The 17,677-nt window shown below is 41.2% G+C and overlaps 1 long non-coding RNA gene across 2 annotated transcripts in view; it reads right to left on the bottom strand.

Annotated features, from left to right (window-relative positions):
- LOC141133289 (uncharacterized) overlaps positions 1-17,677 on the bottom strand; it is a 375,137-nt gene that overhangs the window by 131,328 nt on the left and 226,132 nt on the right. For both annotated transcript variants that reach the window (XR_012243041.1, XR_012243040.1), the window contains exon 2: positions 15,424-15,854. This is a non-coding gene — a long non-coding RNA (uncharacterized lncRNA). The remainder of the gene's footprint in view (positions 1-15,423; positions 15,855-17,677) is intronic.

The raw sequence follows: 17,677 nt of genomic DNA, 5'->3' as shown, positions 1-17,677 counted from the left end.
CTCATTGTTTGCCAATAAATTGATATTCATGATGTTTATAACTTTTGGTATTAATAAGCATGATTTTCTGTCCCTGGTCAGCTAATTATAAAGAAGGAATCCTATATCTGGTAGTGTAATAAAGCGCAGCTCCTTGGACACCATGGTCACTCCTATGAAAAGCCTTAGTGCTGTCCTTGGTGCTGAAATCAAACCCAGAGATGAACCCTACACATGCTAGCTGTATATTCTCAAATCTTTCCTATATTTCACGGACTCCATATTTACATGAATGGGACCGCCTGCACAGGGATGCACAGAGCACCTGGGCATCCTGTGCAGGCAAATGAGGAGATCACACAGGTGTACGCCTAAAGGATAAGTTCACCTCTTGTAACATCTTAAATGCATATTTAGGGTGTAACATGTAACATGTTACAGATGCAGCGGCCCACGATCCCCCATCTGACAGCTAGCGGGGTATCTTCTCCCCCCCATGTCTTTATGGAGCTTGATTTGTGCACTGGTGTACAGTCATGTTGGAACAGGAAGGGGCCTTCCCCAAACTGTTCCCACAAAGTTGGGAGCATGAAATTGTCCAAAATGTGTGCTGACACCTTAAATATTCCCTTCACTGGAACTAAGGGGCAAAGCCCAACCCTTGAAAAACAACCCCACATCATAATCCCCCTCCACCAAATGATTTGGACCAGTGCACAAAGCAAGGTCCATAAAGACATGGATGAGTGAGTTTAGGGTGGAGGAACTTGACTGGCTCCTGACATTAACCCAACAGAACACCTTTGGGAAGAATTAGAGTGGGGACTGCAAGCCAGGCCTTCTTGTCCAACATCAGTGCCTGACCTCACAAATGTGCTTCTGGAAGAATAGTCAAACATTCACATAGATACGCTCCTAAAACTTGTGGACAGCCTTCCCAGAAGAGTTGAAGCTGTTATAGCTGTAAAGAGTGGACCAACTCATATCAAAAATGCCAGGACAGTACACCTCCCTCTGAGTTCACAGGAACTGGAACTACAGAGGAAGCATCGGGTATCAATGTGCACTGACAGTATTGACTGTCAGTGCACATTGAGAACAACACTGGAAACAACATTGGGCAGTATACATCCACCAAAATGTTGATTTGTGGCAGAACTCCTGGGGACCACCAAAATTTTCTCATGGACAATCAGTGGTCCACGGACCACTGATTGGCAACCGCTGGTCTAAAGCGCATTAAACATCAATACCTCCTAATGGAGGTATTTCAGCTATTTATCTAAACCAGCCCTATATACGCCAAATACTATGGGCAATCTGACATCAAAATAAGATAGAATCAAGTCTCATAATGACGCAATGTAATCCATGGAATGCAGGAATAGATGCTGTATCTCTACGCTCTGGGGGTGTAGTTCAATTCTCTCCACAATACACAATTTCAATAGCTCTGCGTCCTTGTATCCTGCAGCTAGTCGATTCGATATAACTATCAAACAGGCGCTGTGTTTAACAAAGAATTAAAGATACATTGGTAGGATATTAACAAAGCTTCCTGCGCCATTATAAAGGCATAAGAAATTTGCGCAAATAGAATGCACCATATTAACAAAGCAGATATACCCGTTTCTGGTCTATCTGCACAACTGTGCCAGTTTCTTTTTCAGAATGAAATGGAAACTGGCACAGGTTCCACGTCTAATTAACAAAGCGATCATGGCGGTTTCCAATTTGGAAAACTGTTGCAGATCCCCGCCAGATTTGACCTGGCCTTTCTCTGCCCATGCAGTGGACACACTGGCATTGTTCCCTGGGATGTATGATATATTAGAAACAAGGCCAGAGTAAACAAACCTATATAAAGTAAGATTTAAAGATTTTTCAGCATGGCCCTTTAAACAGCATGCTTTGTACCAGATGGTATACAGAAAATAAAGCTCTTGCATTGTTTTTCCTTGATGCCTCCAGCCTCGTCTTACAGTGTTTGTGAACTCAAGCAGAACACTATGATTCTGTGGGAGATATAGATTGATTTACTGCTGCTGTATGTTTATTGTAAACCAACATGACCCTCTCTGAATGGAGAACGTCAGTAATAAAAATAAAAGACACAAGCATACCAACACTGAAAAAAATCAATTGTAGATAAAAAAATGTGTGCCACATGGACGAGAGACAGTTTTTCCCTGCTAAATATCTTCAATATTCAATTTTCTAAACCAATGGTCTCCAAACTGTGGCCTTTTTATTTCTTTTATCTGACACCAATGATGAGGCTCTATTTCCACCACTGACACCAACAATGGGGCATTTTCTCCCAATGACACCAACAGTGTGGTGGTATTTCTCCCACTGACACTAAGAATGGGGCACTGTTCCTCCCACTGACTCACAAAATGGGACACTGACTCAAAAAATTGGGCACTTTTCCTTCCACTGACACCAATAATAGGGCACTATTCCTGCCAATGACACCAATGACTGGTCACTATTTCCCCCACTGACACCAACAATAGGGAACTCATTCTCCCATTGACTTCAGTGATAGAGCACTATTCCCCCTGACAGACACCAACAATCGAGCACTATTACTCCCAATAACACCAACAATTCCTCCCACTGCCACCAATGACCGGGCTCTATTCCTCCTACTGACACCATCTTCCCATTGATATCAATGACGTATCACCATTCCTTCCACTGACACCAAAGATGGGGCAAGAAAAGAAGGGTGTCCCTTGATAGCCGCACAATTATAGTGTCCTACAAAGAGACAATGAGAAGTGAAGTGGTAACCTTAGCCTGGACTCTAACCAGGCCACGACCCCAACACGTTTCGCTTCCCCCTCAGAGCTTAGTCATGGGGAACCAAAGATGGGGCACTATTCCTTTCACTGGCATCAACAATGGGACATTATACTGCCCACTGACATCAATGATAAGTCACCATTCCTTACACTGACACCAATGATGGCGCACTATTCCTTCCACTGCCACCGATGACTGGGCTCTATTCCTCCCACTGACACCACTGATGGGGCATTATACTTTCCATTGACTTTAATGATGGGTCACCATTCCTTCCACTGACACCAAAGATGGGTCACCATTCCTTCCACTGACACCAAAGATGGGGCTCTATTCCTCTCACTGACACCAATGATGGGGCATTATACTTCCCATTGACATCAATGATGGGTCTCCATTCCTTACACTGACACCAAAGATGGGGCACTATTCCTCCCACTGACACCAAAGATGGGGCTCTATTCCTCCCACTGACACCAATGATGGGGCATTATACTTCCCATTGACATCAATGATGGGTCTCCATTCCTTACACTGACACCAAAGATGGGTCTCCATTCCTTGCACTGACACCAAAGATGGGGCACTATTCCTTCTACTGACACCAATGATAGGGCATTGTACTTCCCACTGACACCAATGATGGGGCATTATACTTCTCATTGACATCAATGATGGGTCTCCATTCCTTCCACTGACACCAAAGATGGGTCACCATTCCTTCCACTGACACCAAAGATGGGGCACTATTCCTTCCACTGACACCAAAAATGAGATACTATTACACCCACAATGGACAGCATTCCTTCCACTGAGACCAATGATAGGGTATTATTCCTCCTTCTAGTGACCATAGGCACTATTTAATTTTCTTACTTTTACTGACCACCCAGCCTAAGGAATTATTTAGCCCTACTGACACTGAGGCATTTTCTACTCCCTCGGGCCCTTTGTTTAGAAAGTTTGGAGACTCCCATTCTACACAAAAGTGGGAATGACGATCCTGTCAAAACACTTCTGATAGCAAACCACTTATGCAAAGAAGAAAAATAGTGTCAAAGGGAGAGAGGATAGCCTAAACTACTGACCGGGGAAATCTGTAAATAAAATTCACAGAAACTGCGAAACAGGATATTATGACACATATTGTCGTATGAGTCTGGATGTTTTCATGGTGAGACTCAGAGAAGGGGTATCTCGATGCTCTACAAATTGTTTGTTTATCCAACTGGAAAATTACCCTATATGTTGACATGAGAACGAGATTTGGGGAAGGAAGTCAAATAATCTGATTGGTGGTCTTGGTCCACATGGACATATAAAAGAATTATGAATATGGATCTGGTGGCAGCGGGCTACAGGGTTTTGTCCCAATGGTACCTGGTTCCAGATCGTCTTTCTTAAATGTATCCAGGCACCTCCTCCTTGTGTTTCAGGGGCTGTGGACAGCCCGGCACAATGTTTCATACCTGGTGGACACGTGCGAAGGTTCGCTGGTTCTGGGTGAGAGTTCATACGCTGATCTATTCCATGACACATGTAAACATAGTAAAAAACCCCAGAGTGGCCCTTCTCAATGAGCCGGTTGCTGAAATCCCCAAACATACCCAGACTCTCATATACTGTTTGTTTCTTGACTGCCTGGACGAAACCGGTTGTAGATATGGAAGTTATGAAAAGTAAGCTGACCTAGATCATGTTACACGAAAAAGCTGGTCAGCATACTGAAAGACAGATCTGCTAGGTTGGGGACCCTCCAACCTTCGGACTATCTCAAGCATGTAAAAATAGAGAACAGTAAACACATCAGAATTAGTAGGTATCAAGATCTCAGCTGTATAGCAATTGTCCATGAAAAATAAAGGGGAAGGGGCGTGACAGTTCATAAAACTAAGAGGGAGAGGGCATGACAGTCTTTAGGCCAATGAAAAATGGTCCCAAAAAAGAACACAAAAAAAAATCTCTCTTATATGGCTCATGAAAGTCCATAGCATTTCCAGTTTACAAAAAAGTCCACATTATAATTTAATTTTCCTAAACTTTTTTACCTTTAAAGATTTGTTTCTGTAGTCATCCATGCAAACAGAAGATTCTCCACCCCGCTTATACTCTATATATAAATACTCGTAAAGGGGAGACCTCCATATCCCTGGATCCTTCTGCCATTAATTTCAAATTACCTTATTTTTCTCTTAAAATGGTACATTTTCTGAGTTTAACCACTTGCCAACTGCCCGCCGTCGATTGCGGCTCCCCTGTGCAAATCTCCATAGCTGTACGGCAGGCGCTTTAAGGAGTATACGGGCGCACCCCCGCCGCGTCCCTAAGGAGCCGATGCACATGTCCGTCGGGCACCCGCGATCGCTCCTGACAGAGCGAGACTGGGGATTTGTGTGTGTAAACACACAAATCCACGTCCTGTCAGGGGAGAGGAGACAGATCATGTATTCCGAGTATATAGGAACAATGATTGGTCTCCTCCCCAAGTCAGTTCAATCCCCCCACAGTTAGAACACACAGTGAGGGAACACATTTTACCCCTTGATCGCCCCATAGTGTTAACCCCTTCCCTGCCAGTGACATTTATACAGTAATCAGTGCATTTTTATAGCACTAATCGCTGTATAACTGTCAATGGTCCCAAAAATGTGTCAATGGTGTCCGACCTGTCCACCTCAATGTAACAGTCCTTATAAAAATCGCAGATCGCCACCATTACTAGTAAAAAAATAATAAAAATGCCATAAATCTATCCCCTTTTTTGTAGACACTATAACTTTTGTGCAAACCAATCAATATACGCTTATTGTGATTTTTGATATGTAGAAGAATACATATCGACCTAAACTGATAAAGAAATTTTAATTTCTTTTAAATTTGGGATATTTATTATAGCAAAAAGTAAAAAATATTGTGTTTTTTTCAAAATTGTCGCTCTTCTTTTGTTTATAGCGCAAAAAATAAAAACCGCAGAGGTGATCAAATACAACCAAAAGAGAGCTCTATTTGGGGACCCCACGCCATTTTATTTTTAAATTTTGGTGTGGAGTTCCCCTTAAAATCCATACCAGACCTAAAGGGACGCCATTTTTTTTCCCCCTCTATATTGCCGAGGGTCGGCAATACATTACAGTTGCAAGCAAGTTTAAATGACATTTTTTCCTTTAGAAATGTCATTATTGCTGAGGCACTTTACAGGCAGACTAACGGGACCCCCCAGGCAGGATATTTAAAGGAATATTTAATTTCTATTGTTTCACTTTAAGCATCATTAAAATCACTGCTCCTTTAAAAATGATTGTTTTAAAAACTTTTTTTTTTGCATTGATACATGTCCCCTGGGGCAGTATGTGAGTCCATATACACTTTTAATGGCAATAACCTGCATATGCAGTATCTCACAAAAGTGAGCACACCCCTCACATTTTTGTAAATATTTTATCATATCTTTTCATGTGACAATACTGAAGAAATTACACTTTGCTACAATGTAAAGTAGTGAGTGTGCAGCTTGTATAACAGTGTAAATTTGCTGCCCCCTCAAAATAACTCAACACACAGCCATTAATGTCTAAACTGCTTGCAACAAAAGTTAGTACACCCCTAGGCGAAAATGTCCAAATTGGGCTCAAAGTGTCAATATTTTGTGTGGCCACCATTATTTTCCAGCACTGCCTTAACCCTCTTGGGCATGGAGTTCACCAGAGCTTCACAGGTTGCCACTGGAGTCCTCTTCCACTCCTCCATGACGACATCACGGAACTGGTGGATGTTGGAGACCTTGCACTCTTCCACCTTCTGTTTGAGGTTGCCCCACAGATGCTCAATAGGGTTTAGGTCTGGAGACATGCTTGGCCAGTCCATCACCTTTACCCTTAGCTTCTTTAGCAAGGCAGTGGTCGTCTTGGAGGTGTGTTTAGGGTTGCTATCATCTTGGAATACTGCCCTGTAGCCCAGTCTCCGAATGGAGGGGATCACGCTCTGTTTCAATATGTCACAGTACATGTTGGCATTCATAGTTTCCTCAATGAACTGTACCCCCCTCCCCCCCTCATGCAGCCCCAGACCATGACACTCTCACCACCATGCATGACTGTAGACAAGACACACTTGTCTTTGTACTCCTCATCTGGTTGCCACCACACACGCTTGACACCCTCTGAACCAAATAAGTTTATCTTGGTCCCATCAGGCCACAGGACATGGTTCCAGTAATCCATGTCCTTAGTCTGCTTGTCTTCAGCAAACCGTTTGCGGGCTTTCTTGTGCATCATCTTTAGAAGAGGCTTCCTTCTGGGATGACAGCCATACAGACCAATTCGATACAGTGTGCGGCGTATGGTCTGAGCACTTACAGGCTGACCCCCCACCTCTTCAACCTCTGCAGCAATGCTGGTAGCACTCATACATCTATTTCCCAAAGACAGCCTCTGGATATGACGCTGAGCATGCGCACTCAACTTCTTTGGTTGACCATGGCGAGGCCTGTTCTGAGTGGAACCTGTCCTGTTAAACCGCTGTATGGTCTTGCCCACCGTACTGCAGCTCAGTTTCAGGGTGTTGGCAATCTTCAAATAGCTTAGGCCATCTTTATGTAGAGCAACAATTCTTTTTTTCAGATCCTCAAAGAGTTCTTTGCCATGAGGTGCCATGTTGAACTTCCAGTGACCAGTATGAGAGAGTGAGAGCGATAACACCAAATTTAACTATTTACTGTACATGTGATCATGGCTGCAGTACAGTTCCATACAGTACACTCGTTAGCAATTCCCACTTGCAAATATGCGGATATGACGATTTTACATTTACAAAGGCATGTTCGCTGGTAATAGCGTGCTTTTTCATTCGCATGTTCACCTAGTTGAAGTCTTAATTGGCTTAAATAGGAGTAACTACTTTAGATGCTTCCCTTTTTCTTAGTAAATGAATCCCCTCAGTGTTAGATGTGCAGTGAATTAACCATAATTAATAAAAATGTCTATCCAAAGGTCCACATCTAAAAAAATCTATTAAATCATACAATCTTCACACCATACCTTGTGAAAGCGTGCCACCGCTTCCCCATCAGGTGTACACTCACCAAATCGATTTGCCTCACGTGCTCATGTTCGGGAAAAAAATTCGCTTTTGCCTCTAAGGTTAATCACTCCATCATCAGCAGTCTTCAGAATATGTGTTTTAAAAACCCAGGATGCAGTGGTGGATGGTGCTAAACATTTTTGGGGGCAGAAAACAAAGGACCGCACTCACCCCTCCAACAGTCACTGCGCCGTGGCTGCTCCTCCCAGCCAACCCAGTCTTGTTAATCTGCCTAATGTCCTGATTGGTCGGGTAGAGAAGCTGGAAATCGATAGCGAATATTGATTCTCTAGGATTACAAGTGGGAGAGTTCTCACTTATAAGCCCAACCTTTTTCAAGCCAATTAGAACCTCATGCTCTGATCATGTGCTTGAAAAAAAAAAGACCTAATAGAATAGCATTAGTCCGGCGCCCCGTGCATGCAAACTAGGGGGTGGCGGTGTTGTCCCTTATGGACCGGTCGCCACTGCCAGAATTCTTATACTGGGGAAGGGAACAGAGAGTCATACAGCCACGTCCCGCGTTTTGTCATCATGACTTTGTCCAAGGATTGGCTGTGCGGCACAGCAACCAGTGTTAATTTCGTCGACTAAAACGACTAAAACATTTTAGTCGACTAAATGAATACTATTTTAGTTGACTAAAATACGACTAAAACTAAAAACAATTGAGATGACTAAAATATGACTAAAACTAAAATGGCATTTTAGTCAAAAGACTAAAATGGGACTAAAACTAAAATGCCATTTTAGTCAAAATACTAAGACTAAAACTAAATTAAAATTTGACTTCAAAATTACCACTGGTCTGTAGTGCATGTTCATACCTCAAAACCATAAATAATAGCATATTATGCCGTGAACACACGACCGGTTTTACCGTCGGAATAAACTCCGAAGGTTTCTCCGACGGAACTCCGACGGAATTCCATTCAAGCGGTCTTGCCTACACACAGTCAAACCAAAGTCCGACCAAAGTCCGACCATCCAGAACGCGGTGACGTACAGCACGTATGGCGGGGCTAGAAAAAGGAAGTTCAATAGCCAGTAGCCAATAGCTTCCGTCTTGTACTTGCTTCAGAGCATGCGTCGTTTTTGGTCTGTCGGAACAGCATACAGATGAGCGGTTTTCCCGATAGGAATTGGTTCCATTGGAAATATTTAGAACATGTTCTATTTCTAGATCCGTCAGAATTTAAAAAAAAAAAAGAGTCCGATGAGGCACACACGCGATTGGAATATACGATGAAAAGCTTCCGTCTGACTTTTTCTGTCGGACATTCCGCTCGTGTGTACGTGGCTTTAAATTTTTCACTCCAGCAGTATATGTGTTTGGAAATTGTGGAGAAATGTTAACTAATGCATTACAATTTAATTACACCCATTTGATTTTAGACTGCTAAAATGTACTGAAGATTTAGTCGACTAAATACAACTAAAACTAAAACAATTGCAGAAGACTAAAATGGGACTAAAACTAAAATGCCATTTTAGTCCTAAGACTAAGACTAAAACTAGTGGCGCTGTAAATCACATGAATATTTAAATATAGTGATATCTACTGCACAAACATCAGCTAGTGTTTACCTCTCCATTAATGACCAAGAGAGCATGTAATAAATTAAATGAATTGAAAAAACAGTCATAACTAATAAGTATAAATAAACACAGAGTGACACCTGTCCATGCAATAATGGAAAAAACGTTAAGACAGAGTCCATGCAAAGTGCTGCATGTCAGAACAATGAATCTGGGAAGTAATCTTGCTATGCCATACAAATTCTCTTCCACCACACCGATAGTGATTGTGATCCACTCATATGGAGCCGCACTCACCAAAAATGATTGCCTCGCACTCTCATGCTCGGCGTGTAGGCAATGAAATAGCCCCACCCCCCGGGGACTAGACAAGGTGAATAGAGTTGCAATCAAGGCAGATGGAGCTCTTCAATTAACAGCAATGCTCATCATGAGGAGATATGCCAACATGAAAAAAAGAATGCCTCCAATAGTGTAATAACCTAGAGAGCATTTATTGAAATACACACATAAAATCTTCTATCAATGAACTCACACTCTTGCAGTTTTTAAAAGGCATAAAAGGTAAGTTTCCTGTGGCAGATAGTAGCAATGTACTGAGGTCACGGCGGACCCAGGATGCGCTGATTAAATCTCACCCCTCCCCTCGTTGGATCCTCTGCAGCATGAGGTAGTCTCAGCTGGCCAGTACAGAGCACAAATGTCATAGGCTACAAACAGATGCTAGGTTGCCGTACAGCCACGCTCCAACATGTTTCGTCATTCCGACTTCTTCACAGGATTCCTTACAGAAGTCGGAATGACGAAACATGTCGGAGGCATTCTTTTTTCCATGTTGGCATATCTCCTCACGATGAGCATTGCTGTTAATTGAAGAGCTCCATCTTCCTTGATTGCAACTCTATTCACCTTGTCTAGTCCCCGGGGGGGCTATTTCATTGCCTACACGCCGAGCATGAGAGTGAGAGGCTCCATATGAGCGAATCACTATCGGTGTGGTGGAAGAGAATTTGTATGGCATAGCAAGATTACTTCCCAGATTCATTGTTCTGACATGCAGCACTTTGCATGAACTCTGTCTTAATGTTTTTTCCATTATTGCATGGACAGGTGTCACTCTGTGTTTATACTTATTAGTTATCACTGTTTTTTCAATTCATTTAATTTATTACATGCTCTCTTGGTAATTAATGGAGAGGTAAACTTTTATGAACTATCACGGATACCTTTTTATTCACTGTTTGGGTTTAATTAACACTAGCTGATGTTTGTGCAGTAGATATCACTATATTTAAGATATTCATGTGATTTACAGCGCCACTATTGTATTTATTTAAAATACTATTTTACCAATAAAAAGATTTTGAAAAAAAAAAAAAAATACTATTTTACATTGCTATTTTTAAGTTGGCAGCTATAGGTATTATTTGGTTTTGCACTAGAGCGCAGTGGTGGTTTATCAGGTCTTGTTGCGCAGTACTTGATCACTGATTTTTTAATAAGACTAAAACTAAATTGAAATTTGCTGCCAAAACTAACACTGACAGCAACTTCCATTTTAAGGACAATCCTACGCAAATACCTTACCCCATCAGCATATACAAGGACTCTATTTCAATGCCGAAGCCTATCTTGCGTGCGTTAAATACTTAATGTGGGTATCTTATTCATTCTACAGTATATCCATAACTTATTATGGTATAATCCACTATGGTGAACCTATAACAACGAACATATTTACCTATAAAAAATACAATTATGTTACATAGAGTCTGGCTATAATATGAATACTGAAAAGAGGTGTCAGGAATCTTAAAGACTTTCCCCTAAGGTCCCTACATCATAAATGATAAAAAAAAAACCCTTGTAAGTCTAAAATAAACTAAAATTAAATGATTTTAAAAAAAGTTAATAAGAGCAACATTAATAATTATTAATAAAACAATTAAAATCCAATTGGATGTTAAGTCCCCTTGGAGCCAAAGTATTTATTTAAAAAAATCCACTTGGTTTCTCTTTGTGAGAGATCCCTAATCTGATTAGATCCCCTCCATGTGAAGTAGACACGATTTATTCCCCAGAATTGTAGGCCCGTAGGGTCTCTATTATGGGCCATTCTAAAATGTAGCAACATCCTGTGTTGTCTATAACCTTTTCTAATATTTGCTATATGTTCCACAATGCGCTTTTTTAGGGGTCTTTCCGTACCTCCCACATAATAAAAGCCACAGGTACAACATAGTACATATACAACATGAGAGGTATTACATGTAAAAAAAACCTTTATTGTAAGTATTGCCATCTAAATTGGTGCTAAAGGAAGTGCCTCCCCCTTTGTTAGTTACAGTTCTACAGGATACATATTTTCTATGTAGAAAGAAACTTTTTCTTTCAGAAAATACTTTTTGTTTACTCGGTGGATTTAAGATTTTCTTCACCACCCGGTCCCCAAAATTTAGGGCCTTTCTATAAATAAACCGGGGGGTGGATGGGCAGGACCGGTCCCAAATCCTCATCTATGCGTAGAATATGCCAGTATCTTTTAAAAATATTTTCAACCTCTCTATATTGGTAGTGAAAATTGGATATAAAGCCCCACTGCTGTTGATCTATGTTATCCTGCCTAATCCTATCCTCCAAACATTACACTCTAGGAGATATTATTTACCTCACATAATACTCCATTTAAAAGTGTAACCTTTTTTGTAAAGATTTCTCTTTAGTCAGGATTCCTGACTATTCCTTTCAGTATTCATATTATAATCAGAATCTATGTAACATAATTGTATTTTTTATAGGTTTGTTTTTATAGGTTCACCACAGTGGATTATACTATAATAAGTTATCATGGATATAATGTAAAATAAATAAGATACCCATGTTAAGTATTTCACACACGCAAGATATGCTCAATGCTGTTGCACGGGCTACGAATTAGAGTCCTTGTATATGCTGATGGGGTTAGGTATATGCATAGGATTGTCCTTAAAATGGAGGTTGTTGTGCCATACAGCCAATCCCTGGATGAAGCTGTGATAACGAAACGCGTCGGGACGTGGCTGTACGGCAACCGGAAGTGACGCATCGTGGTCAAGTGGAAGTGGCGATCTGGGAGAGAGGAATGAGTGGCCAGGTGAGGCGTACCTTGTCAGGTTCCTCACCACTGAGACTTGCTCTTGAAAAAGATGCAATCTTTCAAAAAAAGTTTTTATATTCTTTGGCATGCGAGTTTAATGTGAAAATTTTGCTTTTAATAAAGTGGTTTTAAACATATTACACTATTGGAGCTCTCTTTTCTCTTCCCCTGTAGGAGAACTCGTTCTGTGTTTTAAAATACTGTACGTGTTCTGGAGACTCCCGATGATGGAGTGATTAACCTCAGGATTAAAAGCGCATTTGCCGAACATGAGAGTGTGAGGCAAATCAATTTTCACCTGATGGGGAAGCAGTGGCACGCTTTCATGAGGTGTGGTGTGAAGATTGTATGATTTCATAGAAGATTATTGTAGAAGCATATTTTTTGGAGATCACTAAGATTGGACTTTTGGATGGATATTTTTTTATTATGATTAATGCACTTCACATCTAACACTGTGTTTTTATTATTCACTTACTGATATAGTTTTACTTTCACTTTGAATTTATAAATTTGTTGTGTCTTTTGATTTTTTCTCTTTGGTTTAGATAATGCCACTATTTCCCTATTTTTAAAGGTGAATTCATTGAGAAACTGGAGTAACTGTTTACCACCACTGGATGTCACCAATCGGTAGAATGCAATCTAGCTTCATTCAACTCACTGTCATGGACACACCCTCTGAGGGTAAGTCATGAATCTGGCCAAGGCTTAGAGGAGTATTACTTCAGTAAATGGCGCTCACACATCTTTACACATATGCCATTCAGTGCAGGTATAAGGACCACCCACTACCGCAGGAGAAGTATAACGACCCATGATACATATATATACATACATAGACTATATTGTCAAAAGTATTGGGACACCAACTGCCTTTACAAGCACATGAACTTTAATGGCATCCCAGTCTTAGTCTGAAAGGTTCAATACTGAGTTGGCCCACCCTTTGCAGCTGTAAAAGCTTCAACTTTTCTTCTTGGAAGGCTGTCCACAAGGTTTAGGAATGTGTCTATGAGAATGTTTGACCACTCTTCCAGAAGTGCATTTGTGAGGTCAGGCACTAATTCATGTGGATGAGAATGCCTGGCTCGCAGTCTCTGCTCTAACTCATCCCAAAGGTGATCTATCGAGTTGAAGTCAGGACTCTGTGCAGGCCAGTCAAGTTCCTCCACCCCAAAATCGCTCATCCATGTCTTTATGGGCTTTGCTTTGTGCACAGATCCAAATCATTTGGTGGAGGGGGGATTATGATGTGGCGTTATTTTTCAGGGGTTGGGCCTGGCCTCTTAGTTCCAGTGAAGGAAAGTCTTAAGGTGTCAGCATACCAAGACATTTTGGGCAATGCCATGCTCTAAACTTTGTGGAAACAGTTTGGGGTTGGCCCTTCCTGTTCCAACATGACTGTGCACCAGTGCACAAAGCAAGGTCCATAAAGACATGGATGAGCAAGTTTGGGGTGGAGGAACTTGAATGACCTTAACCCTATAGAACACCTTTGTGATGATTTAGAGCGGAGGCTGCGAGCCAGGCCTTCTCGTCCAACATCAGTGCCTGACCTCACAAATGCGCTTTCGGAAGAATGGTCAAACATTCCCATAGACACACTCCTAAACTTTGTGGATAGCCTTCCAAGAAAGGTGGGCCAACTCAATATTGAACCCTACGGACCAAGACTGGGATGCCATTAAAGTTCATGTGTGTGTAAAGGCAGGTGTCCCAATACTTTTGACAATATAGTATATACTAGTCTGGACAGGACACACATCGCATGTATCACAATCCTTCAGGTGCAAAGCAAATACGGAGATCACCTAATCTCCACCAACCATAGTCCAGCCTGCAGCACCTTGTATATTTTTTAACCACTTGCCTACCAGGCACTTACACCCCCTACCTGCCCAGGCCATTTTTCAGCTTTCAGCGCTGTCGCACTTTGAATGACAATTGCGCGGTCATGCAACACTGTACCCAAACAAATTTTTTATCATTTTCTTTAAACAAATAGAACTGTCCTAGCAACACGGCGCGGCCATGCTGCGCGCCCCCGCGGGCACGCGAGAGTGGCCATTCTAGGACGCCGGCATATGTCGTCGTCCCAGAACGAGAGCTGCACCGCCCCACCGTCACAGTGGGTGGGCAGCAAGCAGTTAAAGAAAGCTACAAACTCACCAAAATGACAGTTTCAGATCCGTCAGGTCCCTCCTCATGTAGCACAAGATTTTCTTGTTATACCTGATAAAGGATCCTGATGGGTCCGAAACTCGTTTTGATGAGTTAGGAACTCTCTTAATAAATATACAATGTGCTGCAGAATGGACTACTGTTGTATATATATATATATTAACGCTCAGCGAAAAGGTTTATTTTGACATTTCGACGAGGCACAAACTCATATTTCTGAGGACCTTCCTCCTAAGGAAGACAAGCTTGTGCCTCTTTGATAAACACTATCACTGAGCGTTAATTAAGGATTACAGGAAGAGTTGGAATAACATGGGGGTCTATTTATAAAACATTTGTTGAACGAATGTCACATACATTTGTGTAGACTGGATACATTTTCCTCATATTTTTTTGTAAAACATTTCATTCCTATGATCATCAGCTCCAGCTAGTGGCCAAAATGCAGTATAGTTTTGGCCATATAGTTCACTTGATGAAGCTGTCGATCATAGGAATGAATATATTACAGAATACACAGGAAAATTTGCCCAGCCTACATGAATGTTTGTGACATTCCTCCAACGAACGTTTTATAAATAGACCCTATTTTTTTGATATGGGTACTATATTCTACAAAGTATTCCAGTGAAATAAAACACACATACGCATTACTGTGGAACAGAATCAAGTTTCGCTCCAATAAGGTTTCTTACCTCCTCCACGGACACGGTCAGCACACTCCTGCTCTTCTTCATCATGGTTGCCGGTGCCGGGCTCACACCACTGCCCCAATCAGCTCCCAGGCATACAGGTCCACCAGTCCTTCCCTCCAATACAGCCAGAGCCGTTCGTACCAGAAACAAATCCCACTCCTCTGTCCTACGTCAGGCTTTCTCTGTCGATGAACAAGACTGTAATCCAAATCAATTCATATCATACCTCCCGACATTCTAATCCGTATGTAAATCTGGAATCATATTTCTCCGATGTGACATGTTTCATTATTTTTCATCTGTGGGGATATTGATAGAGACATCACAAACTCGCATGGACTCTGTACTGCAGCTTACAAGTGTAATCCTCAGCTTCTAGGATAAATAATCTATCTCTCTTCTTTTGTGCTGAGATAAGCGAACATCAGCGTCTGCAAAAGAAACGAGACAATAGACAGGTCAGTGAATTGCTTCCACATGTCTCATCTTTACAGCTGAAATCCAGGCTAGGAATACATAGATGAAATACACATAGATAACCGTTTTTATCTGTTCAGGAATTTCTTATTCAATTCAGCCAATTTTGTCATTCAAGCACACCTGCCAGACAGCATAGTAAGATCCTATGACTTCCGTTGAGGCAAAACACACCCCTTAGCCTGCTGACTGGACAATAAAGGAGCAGGGGCGTACTGATGAATCATCACTCTGCTCTTTGTAGATTTTTACATCTCTGTCGTTACAGTTAATATGCAGATTATCATATACCATTTTTGGTAGATAACTACCCAAAAACATCAGAACAACATACTCAGAAAGACTCTCCGGGAGCTTTTAGACTTGCATGTGCAGTCAAATGAAAGAGCACTTCGAATAAGCTCAATAGTTTTCTCTGAGCCCATTCAAGTTTTATCCTGTGTTGAGCCTTGATGAAGGGAGGATGGTGTTTTCCAAAATGTGTTTGGCTATTTTTGTATGCCTTTTTTTTTCAAACAGTTACATTTAAAGGATTATTGCCACAAGAGTTTAACAATGGGGATTGTAACGGGTACCATCATCCTATAATGGTATATTAGAAGGAGTGGGGAGAATGTAAACAGGGCTACTCCAACAAGGAGAATATTGGACTATTCCGGTACCCAAAGCGGTAGTAATCTTTGATAAAAATTCCAGTTTATTTTAATTTACAAACATTATTATACAAAACACAACATCAAAGTTGTTTACAAAAGACATAGTTGCACAAATATTAAAACAATACTTAGTAAAGCCCCCATGAGTAGGTAGAGGCACTGTGATGTGATAATGGACGTTAAGCCTCAACAGTTTCGCGGCCAATGCCGCTTCCTCAGGAGGCGTCCAATTTTAACATCTAGAAAAAGTAAATAATAAGAATTACATACAAAATACAATAAAAAGATGATACCAAAGTAATAATGAAAACATTGGAGTGTTGATACATTGTATAGCATAGACTCACCAACAACGGGAAAGACGGCAATATTGAGACACCCAATCTGGGTGTTCCCCCTGGAGGCGGACACGGGTGGCTAATAAGACGGGCTATGAGTGATTAAAGAAATATATATACAGAAATATTGGGTGTCTCAATATTGCCGTCTTTCACGTTGTTGGTGAGTCTATGCTATACAATGTAGACAAAGGAGAAAAAAGTTTAACCCTGCGCTTACCCAACAAAACAGCAGCTCACACAACAAATAAGGATTTTGTCAAAAATAAGTGCACAGACAAGTGTAGCGCTATAGATTTTTAGAAGCTTATGATATAACTTGTATAAAAATATGAAAAAGAAAAGTCTATGTCAATCCACAATATACAAAAAATTAAAAAATTAAGTCTCTGGTACTCTTCAGGTGTCTCTTCAAATACAAAGGACTGTTGTTAGTCCAAAGGGTATATAATTCCTTAATCACCACGTGGATAACACATGCAAAGAATTAGGTGTGATGGACCCTCCACATAGAAAAAGTGAAGGCTTACCAGAGGGATTGAACTCATAGGAACATACGTTCAATGAGTCAATATAGCTTGTATCACCAGCAGGCAATTAAAAGGAAGGACCTCCCAACTGGATGGCGACAAAACTCCAAATGTATCCAGAATCGTAAAAGAACTTTCTTTGAAATGGATGGCAAACCTTCCCATGGATCATCAGCTACTCCAGTGGTTCTCAGCCACTTACTGAGGACAGGAGTTGAGAACCACTGGAGTAGCTGATGATCCATGGGAAGGT

This window comes from Aquarana catesbeiana, linkage group LG03, assembly GCF_042186555.1.
Source record: "Aquarana catesbeiana isolate 2022-GZ linkage group LG03, ASM4218655v1, whole genome shotgun sequence".
Classification (NCBI taxonomy): domain Eukaryota; kingdom Metazoa; phylum Chordata; class Amphibia; order Anura; family Ranidae; genus Aquarana; species Aquarana catesbeiana.
Note: the sequence above shows the minus strand (reverse complement) of the source record. Positions and strands in the feature narration are given on the sequence as shown.